The sequence below is a fragment of the Ailuropoda melanoleuca genome, chromosome 15 (genome assembly GCF_002007445.2).
Source record: "Ailuropoda melanoleuca isolate Jingjing chromosome 15, ASM200744v2, whole genome shotgun sequence".
Lineage (NCBI taxonomy): Eukaryota > Metazoa > Chordata > Mammalia > Carnivora > Ursidae > Ailuropoda > Ailuropoda melanoleuca.
Window position 1 is genome coordinate 26,742,419 of NC_048232.1, and position 19,381 is coordinate 26,761,799.

The window sequence follows — 19,381 nt, forward strand, 5'->3', positions numbered from 1 at the left end:
CCTAACTCAAGATCCTCAACTTAATCACACAGGCATAACCCTTTGGCCATAGAAGGTAACATATACCAGGTTCCATGGATCAGAATGTGGACATCTTTGGGGTGGGGCATGATTCTGCCTTGCATAATCTATTTGCAGATTCCTGTGAGTAAAGAAGTTTGAAATCAAAATTTCATCAATCTCTTCCCTCCTTATCATTCCTTTTAGAACTGAATCTTACCCTAGGAAATAGGAAACAAGTTTTCAATGCAAAATGCCTTAAACATAGAATAATCCCACAAGTTTCACTAGTCCACAATGAATTTTTTGTCTAAAAGTTTTCCAAAATTTTCAAGAGACGATTTCAATTTTAGAGGTAAACATGAAATCTCTTTAGTTTTACTGTTGTCTGTCTATATAAGACACCCAACAATGGTTCTTTTGAAATGCTAAAATATTCACTGAAAGCATAAATTGTCATGTCCCAGAATGTATGGAAGGGTGCCTGTGGTTGGTAAAGTGGTTTCCTTTTTTTTTTTTTTAAGATTTTTTATTTATTTATTTGACAGAGATAGACAGCCAGCGAGAGAGGGAACACAAGCAGGGGGAGTGGGAGAGGAAGAAGCAGGCTCCCAGCGGAGAAGCCTGATGTGGGGCTCGATCCCATAACGCCGGGATCACGCCCTGAGCCGAAGGCAGATGCTTAACCGCTGTGCCACCCAGGCGCCCCTTCACCCTGAATTTACTCCTGGCGTGGACTTCCGTGCATTGCAGGGCATGCAGCAGCCTCAGCCGTGCGTGTATTCACAAAGAGGTCAGTCCTTTTCTCAGGCCTATGTTTCCTGCCTGCGCCTGGCAAATGCCTAAGTCGAAGCCAGCACCCAGGAGGTTAGCTCTTTCTGCTGCTTTCCAACGCACACTACAAATATGACTTGATGCTTGGCAGAGGGTATTTCTTCTACCCTGAGAACTGTGGGTTTGCTCCTATTTTTTAACAATGGGATCCTGAATCATTGTTAGAAACAGTCTGAGCAGTATTAATAAGTGTGCAGAAATGGCATGATGCACCATTTTGTGTCTTCGAGGAGTGGTTCTTTTTGGCAAGAACATGCATTTCGGGGCACTGACCCATGTTCTTGTAAAGGTAAAGGCACTGACTGGATTCTAGGCCCTGTGCTAAGAGCCTTAAGTGCATTAACTCATTTCACTTTACAAAACCCTGTACAATGGGCTCTCGCAATCACCCCATTTTACAGACAATGAAAGCAAGACTTGAAGTGACTTGCCCAATCTCACAGAGCTGGTGAGTGATCTGGCTGGGCAAAGTCAGGACTGGGTAAGGAAAATGAGGTGCTCACCTTGGGTGCAAAATTTAAAGGGGAGCCCCAAAACTCAGTAATCAAGGCAAAGAACAGGTTAATGGAATATTTTAGAAAATCAAAATTAATGAAAAAATCCTTGATGAAAAAATATTGAAATTCTAAATAAAGACAAGATTTGAACCTCTATTTGTAGGACTCAGCCTTACTTGCCTGATCCTGATCCCAGCCCTGTGAGATCCTGTCCCTGCCCTGGCTGGGATTTGAACCCAAGACTGGCTAAGTTCACAGCCTGTGCTCTGACCCACTTCTCTGGGGCACTCATCTGCCTCCTTTGCTAGCAGGGAGGTAACAATGCTGACGTGAGCTAAGTCTCACTCCACCCAACCTTGGGAAAGTCATTTCCAGAATGGACTGAGAAGGGCATCTGTGATGGCGAGAAATCATGTGTGATGGCGAGAAATCATGTATAATGGCCCACAATCCTTGCCATCAGCCAAGGTGACTCTTGATAGAAGTCCTAGTTTAGGAAGGGAGCATTTCCCTGAGCAAATCAGTATCAAGCAAGCTCTGAGCAAATTCTTTAGTTAGTGAAAGTGCCATGACTCAGTTCAGATGGATGGAGGGTCCCCTGGCAACTGACTGTTCCCAAGTGACCTCTACCCCCCCTTCCTCCTAGCCCACTCCCTGCAGGTGCCACTGTGGACCAGGGGCCTCTGTTCCTCCTAGAATAGAAATTCCTTTGCCCAAGTCGAAGGGAAAGGGATCCTCCTCGTTAACTTCTCAGACTTCTGCAATGTAAACAGCTGCCAAACACTGCCCACTGCTCCCTGCACCCAGGCCCATCGGTCCAGGACAGGGAAGCAGCTTCTGTGGATCAAACACTCGAACCAAATTCTGCCAGGGAGGGTGTAGCGAACACACTCCATGAAACTGTCATTTCCTCTGCCTTGTTCTCCTTTCCAGCCACATCTGAACTTAACAGCATATTTATTCTTACAGCATCTCCTTGTGTACCTCAGCTAAAACTTTAGGCTTTAATTCTAGTGTCCAAGCTTTAAAAAATAGTGTTAATTTCTTTAAATGCCATCAGGAAATAGGGCAGGGCGCTTTGCTCGGACATGAATCCACAGGAATGTCTGCGCACTCTCTGAGCTCCCTCCAAGCTTCTTCAGCACTCGCTCCACTTCCCAGCTGAGCGCTCTGTTGGACACCTTTGTTCTTAAAGGGACAGTGCAGCTATTAAAAAGAACAAACAAACAAACCTTGCTCTTTCTTCCAAAAGCCACAGCCATGATTTTCTCTACATTTTCTTCTGCTAGGAGTGTTAACAAATACATTCTTCATCTATTCATTCAACAAATACTTGTTTACCAAGGGCCAGGTTCCATGCTATCTTGTAGATTTTCCTTATAGCAGCTCCCTTTCTCTGAGAGTCTAGCAGATATTCTTCTTTTTTTTTTTTTTAAAGATTTCTTTTATTTATTTGACACACAGAGAGAGAGACAGCCTGCGAGAGAAGGAACACAAACAGGGGAAGTGGGAGAGGAAGAAGCAGGCTCCCAGCAGAGCTGGGAGCCCGATGCAGGGTTCAATCCTAGGACCCTGGGATCAGGCTCTGAGCGGAACCCCAACCCTAAGGCAGATGCTTAATGACTGAGCCACCCAGGCACCCCTAGTGGATATTCTTCTAAACACTCATTTGACCTTAGATACTGACTTTAGCCAAGGGGTATGTGGATAGTTAAAAAAAGAGAAAGAATGTCTTAGTCTGTCCTAAAGACAGCTGAGTTGAACAACAACAAAATAGGAGAATGTTCTTTTCTGAAAACAGCTCAACAGTTGTTCCAGCGAATATTAGCTAGCTAAGTTTGCCATGAAAAATAATGCATGAAAGGTAAGTAAGCCATCGAGGCACACACATTTCTAGATTGCATTTTAACCTACCACTTTCTACAGACTACTTTGTTATTGTTTCCAATTAAACAATAACAATACTCAAAACAAAAAATTTGGAAAACCCAAAAGAGCATTAAAAAAGTCAGTCATATTATATGTCAATTATATCTCAATAAAGCTGGGGGGGGGGACTCAGAAGCCAAACATCCAAGGTAACAACTCCTGAAATAATATGTTTGAAACTAAACTCAATATTTTTCCCTATGCATATGAAAAACACATGTATTATAACCAAAAACTGACATATTCTTCCTACTGGGGTATTTCCTGCACTGGTTAACATGAACCTAAATAGAAACTGAATGGTTGCACCCTGTCCTATGAACACACTGTAGCTTTCTCAAGCAATCACCTTCAGAATTGGATACCTAGGCTGTCTCCAAAATTTGCTGTCATAAATAATGTTTTAAGGAACTTCCATATCCAATTCTTTGCAGACGTCTCTTAATTACTCTTGGGGTAAAGTCCTAGAAATTGAAATGCTGGATGAAGGAATACACAGTTTTTAAAGCTTTTGATAATATAGTAACAAATTGCCCTTAAAAAAAAAAAAACATGCTAATCAACAGCTCCACACCGTGTAAAATTGCCAGGGAAACTTCGCTATCACAGAAGGGATCTTGGTTAAGAATGAGGCAATTGTTTGGGCAGAAGACATGAACAGACATTTCTCCAAAGAAGACATACAAATGGCTAAGAGACACATGAAAAATGCTCGACATCACTCGGCATCAGGGAAATACAAATCAAAACCACAATGAGATACCACCTCACACCAGACAGAATAGCTAAAATTAACAACTCAGGAAACAACAGATATGGGCAAGGATGTGGAAAAAGGGGAACGCTCTTACACTGTTGGTGGGAATGCAAACTGGTGCAGTCACTCTGGAAAACAGTATGGAGGTTCCTCAAAAAGTTAAAAATAGAACTACCCTATGACCCAGCAATTACACTACTAGGTATTTATCCAAAGGATATAAACATACTGATTCGAAGGGGCACATGCACCTCAATGTTTATAGCAGCAATGTCCACAATAGCAAAAAATATGGAAAGAGCCAGATGTTCTTGGACAGAGAATAGATAAAGAAGATGTGGTACACACACACACACACACACACACACACACACACACACACACACACACACAAAGAGAGGAATATTACTCAGCCGTCAAAAAGAATGAACTCCTGCCATTTGCAATGACGTGGATGGAACTAGAGGGTATTATGCTAAGCAAAATAAGTCAGAGAGAGACAAATACAACATGATTTCACTCATTTGTGGGATTTAAGAAACAAAACAGATGAACACACAGGAAGGGAAGGAAAAATAAAATAAGATGAAAAAGGGAGGCAAACCATAAGAGATTCTTACTATAGGAAACAAACTGAGGGTTTCTGGCGGGAAGGTGGGTGAGGGATGGGGTAATTGGCTGATGGGCATTAAGGAGGGCACTTGATGTAATGAGCACTGGGTGCTATATGCAACTGATGACCTGCTAAATTCTACCCCAGAAACTAATAATACAGCATATGTTAACTAAACTGAATTTAATAAAAATAATTTAAAGAAATAATGTGGCAATTTTTTTCGGAGAGTGTCAGAAATTTAGCATTGGAAAGGATTATTGAGGAAGGTCATTCAATATTTAACCTTAACAGTTACACACTAGCGTCATCTGGTGAGCTTCTAAAAACTGCCAATATTGGGCCCCACTCTTAGAGATTCTGATTTTATTAGTCTTGGATGGATCCTGGACATGGTATCATCTTGAAGCTTCCCAAGTGGTTCTAATGTTAGCCAAGGTTGAGAACCACTGAACTCAAGGTATTTTTAAACGAAAGAAATCTGCAGAAATTTGGGTTCAGATGAGTGTCAAACACATTTTTCAGGTTTTTCCTTAATCCTTTGACTTTATAAAAATATTTCTGAGAAAACTGTGACAGTTTATGAACCTCTGAAAGGAAATCATGAATATGTCTATGACAGGTTCTTTTAGCGGTGTCCAGGTGAACAAAAAAATGGTGGCCCCAGTGCCATCCAAGACTGCAATCAGAGGAAAGTAGGTTGTAATGGGGTGGCTTTGCTCTCACAATTTCGATATAAGGGAACCCACTTGTTCTGACTATACTCCCAGTTAGGACATGTGGGTTCTGAGCCCAGCTCTGTCACAGCCTAGAGTGCAAGTCAGAGCTTTGCAGAGCCCCGATTTCCTTGTTGAAACATCTCAAGGCCCCTCCCAACTTCAACAATCTCTAAAGGAGATCTTTCCCCTTGCTTGGAACTTTAGATATTCAAATTAACTGTACTATAAGAGAACATTCCATGGCATGATTTAAAAAAAAAACAAACTGTAATTTAAAGAGTGCCTATGAGGTCTATTCTGCACATATGTGTCACAGCCTTTAAAGGTCACAACTGCCATGGGAAGCACATATTTGTATCCCCATTAATGGGTGAGGGAACAGATCGACTGAAAAAATACTTTATCTGTAATTACACAGTCAGCATTTGGCACAACAGAGATTCGAGCACAACTTTATCCCAAAGCTTGTGTCCTCAGCATGCTGAATTCCTAAGTGCTGCTGGTTATCAAAACAGGACTTCATCTTCCTCTTCTTTCCTAATCTCTGACTTCTTACCAATTGTTTCATTAACCCCTCCATGAGAGGTTTTGCGGAAATGGGAAAAGCTCTGAACTCTGATTTTCTAGATTCCTTGGAGTGGCCCACATCCAAATACCCTACGAAATTCAAAGCAAATGCACCTCCAACTCATCCTTTCTTAGCTGGATCCCACAAATGTCCCAGACCACCTCAACCCCACCCAAGAGCTGAGGAAGCAGGAATGGAAGCAAATGGCCATCTTAACAGATTCCAGCTAAAATAATCACACCTTTTCCAGGTTTATGAAATATATGAACATGTCATCAGATTGCAGAGGCCCCTTCTAGGGCCTTGGAAGGGATTCCTTGAAATGAGGAGTCCCTAGGTACAGCAGGAGATCCACTTCCAGCACTACCTTACTCAACGGCATTTTGCAATAAGACTTGCTCTCATTCACACACGGCTACAAACATATTCGCAATTAAACGGAAATAATTACTGCTATTAAATACAGTCTAATTTCTGTTATTACCATTGTACGTGATGAATTTTCCTTCTTGCCTTAAAATTCAGAATTACTTGATTTTAATTATTTTCAGCCGTCACATAATCAAAAAACTTCAGAGCTCAACTAATACACAAACCTTCTGGATTTTCAGGGAGGTCACGTGACTCGGGCAAGCTCCAGAGACAGCTCTTGTCCCTAACAGAGCACTGTTGAATGCTTATTCTGCCCAGGAGTGGTGAGGCACAGGCATGTTCACCATTTCCAGGGATTCTGCTCTTGTTGGGGAATTTATATATGTTTAATGCAAGACAGTAGCTGATAAAAGTACAATTATTGTCAGAGGCAAGAAGTGTGATCTCTACCCATTCAATACTTTTAACATTTAAAACATAAGAAGCTTAGTAGCTTCACCTATCAAACATGAGGCTCCTACCACTTATTCATCCAGCTTCTCCTGAACCAGTGGGGCTATGAGTCCTGCTAAGACATCCCTTAGGGGTTGAAGATTATATGGTTTGAAGAAATTTCAAAGGTCTTCTTTTTTTATTCAAACATTATTGGTTTTGTTAGAAGCAATATAAAACTTTACTGTAAGAGACAGGTACAGTGTGTTCTATAAAGTATGGGTGTGTGTGTGTGTGTGTTTAAATAAGACAGAATATGAGGTTTCTGAGAACAGAAATACAAAACAGTTGAGTTGATCCCAGGGGAAAAATGATCAACCCAAAAACTGTTTTCCAAATTAACTGCATCCTCTAAAATAATTTTTTGGATCAATTTTTAAAGAAATCTTCACAAATAGAGAAACTCCATATAATGAACCCATGTCATATTCAAGTGCAAAGATGCCTTACTGCTTCTGGTCATGGTCTTCGGTGAGAAGTAATCTTGTCCAAATGATTTCCAGATTACAGGAGGGCACAAAGGAGAAGTGGGATGGGTACCCTCACTCCAACATTAAGGTTTTAATAGTTTTCTTCTTTTTAAAACCATGAAATCTTTCTTCAAATGGAATGGCATGAGCTCAGTAAATAAACACAATGGAGGAAGTTAAGGCAGGGGTGAAGGTCCTGGTCCCCCATCTTCCCCTTGCCCACATGGACACACAGACACACTTCCACCAGTCTCTAAGGCACCTGTGAATCCCCAGGAGCCTTTGAGGCACAGGTTTTTAAAGCCCAGTTAATGAGCACTACAAATAAATACAAGTTAAGGAGCTAAAAGTGTCCATGGATTCATGGACATGATGCAGAACAAGATTTTTGAAAAAGCTTATTTAAAATTGAAAAAGATCGGGATGGCTGGGTGGCTCAGTCGGTTAAGCTTCTGCCTTCGGCTCAGGTCATGATCCCAGGGTCCTGGGATGGAGCCCCACATTGGGCTCCCTGCTCAGTGGCGAGTTTGCTTCTCCCTCTGCCTGCTGCTTCCTCTGCTTCTGCTCTCTCTCTGACAAATAAATAAATAAAATCTTTAAAAAATTGAAAAAGATCAAGGACTCTAGAGTAGTGCTGTCTAATAAATTTTTGCAATGATGGAAATGTTCTATGTCTGTGCCACCAAATACATTCACCACAAGCCATGTTTGGCTCCTGAGCCCTTGAAAGGTGTCTAGTGAGAATGGGAACTGAATTTTTAATTTTATGTACATTTAACCAATTTAAATGTTAATGTAGATGGCCTCATATGGTTAGTGGCTAGTACACAGAGCACAGTAGTTCTAGAGCATTTCTCTCCTGTAGGTAAAACTACAAGGACAGATTTTGCAATGAAATACAGGTCTATTCTCCTTTTGGAAACATCTGAGGAAGCCCATCACCCCCTCTTCCTAATCTCTTCTCTGTTCCACCAAAAGGGAGGCTCAGACAAGAGCCCCTCTGTATGAGCTTACTACTGTTGCTATAACAAATTACTACAACACAACTTAATTCTCTTTTAGTTCCTGAGGTCAGAAGTCCACAATGAGTCTCCATGGGCTAAACTCAAGGTGTTGGCAAAGCTGCATTCCTCCTGGAGGCTCTAGGACACAACCGGTCTTCTTGGCTTTTCTAGATTCTCAAGGTTGCCAGCATTCCTTGGCACATGCCCCTTTCTCTATCTACAAGGCCAGCAGTATAGCATCTTCCAGTCTCTCTCTGTTTCCATCATCACATTTTTCTCCTGATTCTCTCTTGACTCTGACCCTCCTGCGTCCCTCTTATAAGGACCCCTGTGATTACCCCGGGCCCATCTGGATAATCCAAGATAATCTCCTTAAACTCAAGAACTTTAATTTAATCATAGCCACAAATTAAGAGGTAACATATTCACAGCTTTCTAGGTTGTGGGCATCTTTGGGATGGGGGGCATTATTCTGCCTATCCCACCTTTGTTATAGATTAACTAGAACTAAAGCTAGTACCTTTCATTAAATTCATTAATATCCAGCTTCTAAAAGATAGCCTTGGTTGGCAAGGCTTCAACACAATTACCCATAAGTGAGGTGAGGTCTTCTCAGTGTTTAGTTTAACCTGGTGGTTCCTCAAATTTAGCCAGCATTAGATCACCCATGGGCTAGTGAAACAGATTGCTGGACTCAAACCCCAAGAGTTTCTGATTCAGTAGGTCTGGAGTGCAGTCCAAGAATTTGCATTTCTCAGCCAGGTACAATACTTTTAACACATGTCCACAAATTCTTTGACATCCCTCACTTCAAAAGATGGGGTCTTACTTTTGTCCTTTTGAGCATGGACTAGATTTAGGGACTCAATTCTAACTATATTTGATGGATGTGATGGCACGTGATTTCAAGATAAGGCTTGCTCTTGCACTCACTCTCTCTCCCTGAGCATTAGCTTCCAGCCCCAGTTGAGCCTTCAGATTACTGCAGCTCTGAGTGACACCTTGACTGCAACCTCATGAGAAACCTGGCGCCAGGTTCACCCAGCTAAGTCACTTTTAAATTCCTGACCCACAGAAACTGTGTGAAATAATACTAGTTTATTGGTATTTAAAGCTACTAAGTTTGGGAGTAACTTACTACACAGCAAGAGATAACGAAATATGTCAGGTGATGCTGATACCACTGGTCTGGGGACCACAGTTTGAGAACCACTAGTCCAACCCACACCCTCTGTAAGGCACAGGCATTTCTCCTGCCCATGTTGAGATGCTCCAGAGAACCAGAGGAAGGTAATGTTCTCTGATTTGCATTTACTGCATATTCATTTTCTGTTTTCTGCAGACATATTCCATTACTGCCAGGCCACTCTCTTGTGGAGTGCTTTTACTGGGAAGAATAACAACAGAATGTCAAATGATAGCTGTATTCTAGAAGCCCATTTCTGTTCACTCAGGCATAAAAAATGTTCTACCCATGGGTGAAGAACCAGACAGATTTAGGGAGAAGAGGAAATGATTGAAACACTAGACCATCTCTCTCTCTCACACTCTTTCTGGCCTGGAGGTGAACAAGATGAAGAAAGAAAACAAAACTATTCTTTTTTTTTTTTTTTAAAGAAAACAAAACTCTTGACAAGAGAGGGAAAGATAGTACTAGGAGCCAGGAAAGCAAAGGGGTGTCCAACTGTTAAATAATGAGAAACTGAAGCTTCCCTCATTGTGTCAGAGAGGCTAATTCCTGAGCCAGCTGTAGAGGAAATGGGGAGTTTACATTATCTGAGATGTCAGTAAGAACTGAGTGGACGCACTTCCTGTCTGCTTCTCCCCAAAGATTAGCAACCTCTTCAAGCAAAGATGGTTTTCCAGAGGTTTCGTTTGTTGTTTACTTCCCCGGTTGGCAAATGTGGTCCAAGAGGGGAAATATAGCTTCAAGAGCAAGGGAAGGCAATGGTAGTGAATACAGAGCAAATACCACACAGAAGGGAGTGGAGGGAGAATGTGAGGTGAGGAAGGACATGATGGCAGCTCTGCAAGATGGCTGTCTCCAGTTCAGGCAGTGCCAGGCAAGCAGGCCAATCAGGTTCATTTCAGTGATACCCATTCTCTTTGATGGGGTTTCTCTGGCTTTTCCATTTATTTTATAGAAACTTAAAATATGACATATGATTCCATTTATATGAAATTCTTGGAGAGGCAAAACTAGAGTGACAGGAAGCAGAAAAGTGGTTGCCTCAGGCCAATTTGGAGGGGGGAGGTGACTGCAAAGGGCCACGTGGGAATGTGGGGTGTGATGGCAACGTGCTACGTTTTCCTTGTCCTAGTGGTTACGTGGGTGTGCACATGTGTCAAACTTCATTGAACTGTATGCCTGAAACGGGTATGTTTTATTGTACATAAATTGTATCTTAATAATACTGACCTTAAAATAAGTATGATACACATGGAGCCCTCTGAAGGGGCACCAAAGACTGGTTTGGCAAAAACAAGAGTTCTCTGGCAGAAAAGGGATTCAACTGGTCCTGTGTGGCCGGAGGAATGGAACCAGAATAAATGCATACATATTCTAGGAAGCAGATCTCTACTCAATGTATTTATGTCAATCATTTGTTTAACAGTTTCATTGAAAGGCCTATCTACAGAAGTCTTGAATTCTCAGATATACAAAAAGGATAACTTAGCTTCTCTATTACCCAACCAAATTTCTACTTAAAAAGCCGATTTTGCACAGAATGCAGTATTAATTAATTGGAGGTTTTCCCATTTCCCCTGAGGTGTGTCTGAGTTCTAGTAGTTTCTCTTAGTGCCGAGGCATTGGGGGGATGTCTAGTCCTCAATGCAGACTCCATACATCATGCAGGGATCTTGCCACTCTCAGCCTTGGCCATGAGCCACATGGCTGCAGTGCTGGCCCTTGCTGCAGTCCACGTGACCTCCTTGGCCTTTTGCACCATCCCTGAGCCATGGTAAGGGAAGGCGTCACAGTCACTCCGCTGCTTTTATGCCATGGTGGATATAGGAGAGACCACACCAAACTCTCTGCAAGTCTGTCTCTCACCCCGTTTGCCTAGAAATGTGACAAAGACACAGTACGTGTGTGGCATTGCTGCTCCGCAGGACTCCACCTTGCAAAGCGGACCACGGGTCCTCCAGTCTTGGGTCCCCCAAAACATCGTGAAATCGTGGACAGGCAGCATTAGCAGAGTGGTTAAGAGCAGGAACTCTAGAGCCAGACTCCCTGCATCCCTGTCCTGGCCGCTGCTAGCTGTAGAAACGGGGCAAGCATTCACCTTTCCTGTCTGAATCTCCGCAATCTGAGGGGACGGTGGTTCCTACCCCACACGATGGCACTCGGAGAAGAACGTGTGGCACACGGCACCCTCCACCTGAGGCACAAGACACTTGCTTAGGGACTACTCGCACCTCCGCACGCTTGTCATCACGGTTTTTGCCTTTATAACTGCTGCTCTGACCCTTTCCTTGGGCCGCTCCTTCACGGAGAGATGTTTCTGCCCCTTGGGCACCTGCCATTATCTCTTTAATGATTCTGCTTTGAGAAAACACAGAATTCAACTTGATATTTTCTGATTTGATATTTTTTTCCTGCTTTCCCCAAGCAGGTCTCTCCCCTGAAGCAAAGAGGAAAGAAGAGCTGTTTGAAAGAGCATGGAGGAGAGCAGGAAATACTGAGAGGGAAACGTTCATTTGTGTTGATGTCACCAAATCTAACCCTTCATCAAATATCTCATTTCCAGGAAAAGGAGCATCTTACAATAAGCGAAATGTTGCACTTCCTCTACATGATACAGTGTCTGTTCTAAGCAATACAGTGATGCAGCAAACGAGCCCCTGGCCCGTGGAGCTTCCTTTAATGCACATACAAACCAGTGACTGGATTGGGCAGGGGTACAGAGTTCGGGGGTGTGAGGAACACGAACAGGATCCTGTGAGAGATTCAGACCCACCTAACTGAGGCAGTGCACGTGCGCCGGCACTGTCTCCTGGGGGCCGGTATTAAAGCGGAGACTTGAAAGAATGACCTGGCAAACAGCAGATGGAACACCAAATGCAAAGGCTTTGAGGCTTTCAGGGGAAGCGCTGGACCTTTCCAAGGACTGACAGAAAGCCAATGTGAGCCAATGGTACGGTGTGTGGACGGTATCAACATGCCCAAGGCATCTGCAGATGGGGTGGGTCCTGCTGGATGGAAGCAAGTTTCCAACCACCAGATATGCTCAGGGTGGACAGTCACTGAGGGGATTTTATACAGGGAATCCAAAGATAAAGTGGAGGACAGATCATATATCAGTTTCCCAGGATTGTCCTAACAAGTTGCCCCAACCTGGAGGGCTTAAAACACAGTGACTGTTCCCTTACAGGCCGGGCGTGAGCAGGGCCGGTCCCCCCAGAGGCTCTGAGGGAGAATCTCCCCGTGCTCTCTCCGAGCCCCTGGGGGCCGCCAGCCGTCCTGGATGGGCTGAGGCTCGCAGCTCCGGAGCGCCAGTCTCGGCCCCCATCGCCACGTGGCCTCCCCTGGCTTCTCCCTTCCTCTTGTCTGAGTCTTCTCCGCTCCTTGTGAGGACACCTGTCCGTGGACTTAGGACCCACCTACATAATCCAGGATGGTCTCGTTTCCAGATCCTTCATTACAACTGCAAAAATCCTGTTCCCAAATAAGGCCACATTCAAAACTCCAGGTGCACATATATTTTATGGAGCCACCACTCAGGCCGCTACAGGGTAGTTCAAACGTAGGGATTTTCTAACTGAGATTCTAGGATCCTACATTATTTACACTAAAAGGTATGTGGTTGATGTTCAGTACTTTCCGAAAGGAAGTTTTTGAAAGGCAGTGAAGATCAACTACCCGGTTGAAAGCTAGGGAAAGAAAGAAAAGAAGAAAAGAAGGGCCAGATAACTCAGAAGAAAACCATAACTTTAGAGGTTTCCTAAATCTTTCCTACTGCCCAATATATATATTTTCTAAACATTTAACCACATGTCATAATTACTGTGGCCTGAGTCTTTCCACAGACACAGAAAGGGAGAGAAACTTGGCCACGACCAGACAGCCATTCCTCCTATGAGGGTCAGGAAGCAGAGAGGACAGGTTTGCAGATACTTGTTGAAATAGTCCCGCCCTGCCCTAAATCTGTTTTGTAACTGGGATCTGTTTTTCCTGCTTCCTAGGAAATTTCTCAAAGGTGTGGCCCTCAGCCTGAAAGCAACAAAAGCTCCGACTCTGTGTGAGCCCTCTGGTGAAGGATAAAATCTCGAAATATTTAGAGAGGAGAATGACCTCATTGTAAGAGCCCCTTTACCAATGAGGAGACTAAGGTAGAATGTTGACGCTTTAACTCTTCCTGAAGGGTAGATGAGGCATATTATGTACGAATTGGGATGCTTTAGGTTGGAAATAATAGAAATTCTAACTTAAAATGGCCTAGAAATTAGAAAGAATTTAGTAGGTCTCACAAACAGAAGTCCAGATGTATAATGCATTTTAAACTTGGACTGCTCAGGGCTCTGGTTCCATTTTTCTGCAATTCCTCGCTTCTCCTCTTTTGCGCACATTGGCTTAGACCTTAGGTTGGCTTTCTTCTTGGTGGCCAGTGGTTACAGTTATTCTAGGCTTTGTATCAATATTCCTACCACAACACATAGAAGAGAAACTTTTTCTCCCCCTAAGCACTAATAAAGACTTGGAGTTTCAGTCTGATTAGAATAATTTAAGCCACATGTCTTCCCCTGAACCAATAGGTAAGATTATTCTGACTGGCATTAGATTAACCAAGGCCGACTCAGAGTAGGAATGGGCACAAGGCCCCAAACCAAATGTGACTCCACCACCAAGGAGAGACGGACTGGTTGTCAAAGAGGCAGCAGCCCACTGTTCCACTAATGCCCCTGCAACCAAAGCAGCAAACGTTCTTTCTAGGCACATTTCTTCCTCTAGGTGTTCATAAATGCTTTTCACAATTTTGAAAGGATATTTACTTGAAAATCACATAGTTACAGAGTAATTCACATAAGTATTTAGTGCTGAGATAAAAAATAATTAATCTAATGACCTGTGATCTTTTCAGAATTAATTTTCTCTGATCTGTAGCATAGTATGTTGAAGCCCCAGGTCCTCTGTGTTTAAGAATATGCTTGTGATTAATGTGAGGTTTGCCCATAAGAACAAACATCTTGTGAAACTTGCCTGTAAGAGGTAATAAGAGGAAAGAACAAAAACAGATAACAAAATTAATCCAGGAAAGATGAAAGAAAGAAAGAAAGAAAGAAAGAAAGAAAGAAAGAAAGAAAGAAAGAAAAAGAGAGAGAGAGAGAAAGAAAGGTTTTTTTTTGCCAAAATAGATGATTTGATGGCTATTTTCAGGTGTCAATAGATAGACAGATAAATAGATAGACAGATAGATAATCTCCCAAATGTTATTCTGGATGTTTCTATGAGGGTGTTTTCGGATGAGATTTACATTTAAATTGGTGGACTTTGAGTAAACCAGTTGTTTACTCAACTTCCATGTGTGGGTGGGCCTCATCCAATCAGTTGAAGGCCTGAAGAGGGCAAAAGGTTCATATCCTGGGAGCAAGAGAGAACTCTCCAGAACAGCTTTCACTCTCCCTGGTTTTCAGCACATGCCTTTGGACTCAACTACAACTTGCTGAGTCTCCAGCCTGCTGGCTTCACCCATCAGATTTGGATCAAGTCTCCACAATCGTGTGAACCAATTCCTTAAACTAAATCTCTTCCTATATGCACACATCCTATTGGTTCCGCTTCTCTGGAGAACCCTAAGTAATAGAGAAGGTGATATACTCATGTGTCCCCAATAGAGGTGAAGTTACAATATTTATCCTGAGAACTGGGTTGTTCTGGTAATTATTCCTACATAACAAACTATAGCAAAATTTAGTGACTTCACACAACAACTAGCTTATTTTTTCTCAGAATTCTTGACAGCTGAGTGGCGGTTCTTCTGTTAGTGTTACCGGGGGTCACTTGGCTGGGCACACTCAGATGGTCTGCTAGTGGCTGGACTTCTCTGTCCACACCTAGTGTCAGGGCCTCTCTCTCCATATGACCTTTCCATGTGTCCGTCCAGTGGTCCCTGTCAAGGGAGCTTGACCTCTTACACAGAGGCGCAGGACATCTAAAAGGGTAAAGCAGAGGGGCGCCTGAGTAGCGCAGTCGTTAAGCGTCTGCCTTCGGCTCAGGGCGTGATCCCGGCGTTCCGGGATTGAGTCCCACATCAGGCCCCTCCGCTGGGAGCCTGCTTCTTCCTCTCCCACTCCCCTGCTGTGTTCTCTCTCTAGCTGGCTGTCTCTCTGTTACATAAATAAATAAAATCTTTTAAAAAAATAAAAAATAAAATAAAATAAAATAAAATAAAAGGGTAAAGCAGAAACTCCAAGTTCTCCTTGAGGCTAAAGCCTGAAACTAGTATAATGTAAATAGCATCAGTCTATTGGTTAAAGCAAATAACAGGACCAGCCTCAATTTAAGAGGAGGACACCTCCCAAGGGCTTTAAAGCTAGGTTTATGGAGGGCCATGATCTTATTTGATCAACACCACAGCCTGAGTGTGCCCTTCCGCAAATGTATCTATCCTTCAGCTCTATCACTAACAGAAGAGAGGTTTTGGCTTCAAACGACAACATATGGCAGCCAGTGAAAAACCTGTATGATGGGGGCACCTGGGTGGCTTGGTCGTTAAGTGTCTGCCTTCGACTCAGAGTCCTGGGATGGAGCCCCACGTTGGGCTCCTCCGTTGGGAGCCTGCTTCTTCCTCTCCCACTCCCCCTGCTTGTGTTTCCTCTCTCGCTGGCTGTCTCTCTCTCTCTGTCAAATAAATAAATAAAATCTTTAAAAAAAAAAAAAAAAAGAAAGAAAGAAAAGAAAAAAGAAAAACCCGTATGATGAGATGGATTTCCTCTCAGGCCCAGAGACTCAGTCTCACTAAATCCTAGTGGTACCTGTGAATGCTCTCTTTTCTCATTAGCCCTCATCAGTATCTACTGTCCATATATGTATCATTTTACTTTCCCTGCCCAGATTAATCTGGTGACTGTTATTACATGATTGATTATAACCAGATTCTCATTCAAAACAGGGAGTGGAGGATTAAAGTAATTAACCTGATCCTTTAGGCAGGCAATTTGCTATATTAGGTATTAATGTCTTCATTTTATCATTCAAATAAGCAGGTGAAAGTTGGAGCTTTGGAAACATTATCCTTAGACAGCCTCTTTCACCACTGGCTTCTGTACCATGGCTCACCTGGCAGGTGTTGTCAGAGGAACCCCATGCAGTGTTCAGTTCCCAGATAAACAAAGCCCATTTGAGCCACTGTCTCATCAGTAGTCCTTGAGAAGAGCACCTAAGACCCCCAGACAGCCAGAAGAGGGTAGGACAGAGAGTCTAGGGAGCACACACTGGTGCAGGTGGGATGGATTCCAGGCCAGCCTGTGGAATCACTGGGGTGCTAGACCTTCCCGGCAGCCTGGGTGATGGCACAAGAAATCTGTGCTCAACCAGAACCTTCTCCAAGACATTGACTGAAAGGTTCCCAGGATTTGGCTACTTGGCTGTGCCTCTGAAAGCCCAAGAAACAAAGTCAAGCCTTGAGGAATTCATTTTGAACCCATTCCGTGGCTCCTGGCAGAAGGAAAGCCTAAATTTAGATTTCTGACCGAACAGTTTCAGACACAATGGTCTTATGTGACACAAAATAAACAGGTTTTCAGGGGAGAGGGGCCAGCTCCTCACTTACGGATGTATTCACCACATGGGAGTGGACACAGGCTGTGCTTACATGCTAGGCTCCATGGAAGAGGAAGGGGAGGTGACACAGAGGAACAAAGGCGACCCTGCTTTGAGACGCCTTCAGTCTAACAGATGTGGATGCTACTTCCACGGCCTAGGTCCTGCCTCGCTTTGTGGTCACAGAGGGGGCCAAATGCGCTGGGAGATCACACTGAAGACAGGAAGGTAATACTGAAAGAAGTGAGAGTGGGCAGAGCTGTGGGCAGAATGTGGCCTCGTGATGTGGCTGGGTGAAGGAAACTAGCGCCCTGATTATGTTCGATAGTCCTTCACCTTTTCGTCTCAACTGACCCCCACGGGGTTCCTCAGCGGGCAGCACTACTGTCTTTTCTGCTGATGAGGGCACTTTAGACCACAGAGGAGAAGCGACTGGCTTCAGGTCACACAGCCAGCTCAAGGCAGGACTGTACCCTGGGCACGGCACTCAGGCCACAGAGATCCTGATGATGCAGGGGAGACTGGGAGGAGGAACGTCAATCTTCTCTCCCAGAACAGGCATCCTGCCAGGCCTGAAAAGCAAAGTGCCTTGAGTGGAAGACAGGCTGAACATGAAGGTAGCCCGTTGGCCATCTGCCCAAGGGAGGCTGGCACAGTCACCTCCGACCTGGGGACAGTGGCCTCGCTTTTCCCAGACAACAGCACCTGTTCGTCTGATCAATCACCAGGCAGACGAAAAACAAACGTCTGACAGCACCACATCTTTCTGAAGCTCTCCCCAGACACAGCGCCCATGGCAACCAAACAGGAGACCAACAGCACTATCCCTAAGCCCTGAAGAGCCCCACAGAACACAGGCAGAGAAATGACTGCAGTGGGACCACGCACCTAACTGAGCACTTACTGTGCACTAGGCACCCCCACAAGCATTTGCAGTGGGTTACCTAACCTTCCCACAGTGCTGGGAGGAAACACCATTACTACTCTGCACCCCCACTATCACCTTCACACTATAACTTCCCCTTCAGACACTCAAGTAACACAGCCTCTGGGAGAGCCCAGCAAGTGGCAAGTGAATGACACAACAGAATATAAGCTCCGGGAGCCCAAACGCTGTAGTCTGTTTTGCTCAAGCTTCCCAAGCTTCTAGGACATTGCTGAGCACATGGGAGACTTTTAATAAATATTTGTTGAGTGAAGTAAAGAACCATAAAACCATCCTAAGATGCAAATGCTGAGTTGGCCAAGCAATTTGCTCCCACACATTGGCCTTAGAGACTGAAACTCAGATTTTTCCTTACTAAGGCCTAATAGTAAAGTCCCAATGATGTAATTCTACATACGATGTGATTGGTGAATGAGCCCCATCTTCTGCCCCAGCCCTCATTCACAGAGAGAAGGCTGGCACAGGAAGGTGACATACTTATTTGCTCCAGACAGCTGCTGGCCCTAGGTGGACTTGGTCCGGCTGGACTCCTATCGCTCCACCCACTGTCCCAGGGTCGGCTCTGGACTCATCTTAGATTTGTCCCAGTGACAGTGAGCGTAGAACTGGCCTGAACTAATATCTGCCCCCGAGCAGTAAGAGGGTTTCTCCCACACTGGCATTTCGCTAGAACTACACAATCTGTCAAGTGAGTTTGTTTTGCTCTCCAGATAAATGAGGAGCCAAAGGGTGTTTTTCTGACTGTGAATTCCTGGCATTTTTTTTTTCGGGCTTCTAAATAAGCAAAGTTAACTCTGCCAGTCTTCTCTGGTACTGCTCAGGACTGTTTAATGAATAATAGAATCACGGATCGTGGTGGTAAAAGGGCTCAGAAGTCACCCGGTGCGGGGTTTTTCAAACTTATTAGGCAGTGGAATCCTTCTTTCAAATATACGCTTACCCAGAAGTTTATCACAATATATTACCATTCATATCATATCCTACATATCACATATTACATCATAGCATATGAGAAAGCTGGCTGTGCTGTGGAGAAGTCAGGGGACAGCCGGGTCCCCTCCCCTAAGCCCTCTCTTACCTTCCTTCTGGCGTCCACGACGGTTCCAGAAACACCAGTTTAAGTTCACCCCTTCCTGCAGTGATGGGAAACAAAGGGGCTGAGAGGTGAAGGGACTGGCCCAAGGTCACACAGCAAGGTAATGAGGACACCGGTCTAGCGAAGCTCTGGCTCCGGATTTGGCACGCGCCTGCGCAAACCCGCTTACCACATTGCAGCGCCTGCGCAAACCCTCTTTCTGCAGCCCAGCGCCTGCGCAAATCCACTTTCTAACCCCTGCACTGGAAGAAACACCTGTCCGGCCACAACAAATACATACAGAGGACGCTTCTTCTGGTCCCAGAGTCCCTTCTTAGGTC

The 19,381-nt window shown here is 44.1% G+C and overlaps 1 long non-coding RNA gene across 1 annotated transcript in view; it reads right to left on the reverse strand.

Annotated features, from left to right (window-relative positions):
* Positions 1–19,142, reverse strand: part of LOC117796497 — a 58,213-nt gene extending 39,071 nt beyond the window's left edge. Inside the window, exon 1 of the long non-coding RNA XR_004621054.1 lies at positions 19,044–19,142. This is a non-coding gene — a long non-coding RNA (uncharacterized LOC117796497). The remainder of the gene's footprint in view (positions 1–19,043) is intronic.
* Positions 19,143–19,381: the final 239 nt, after the last annotated feature.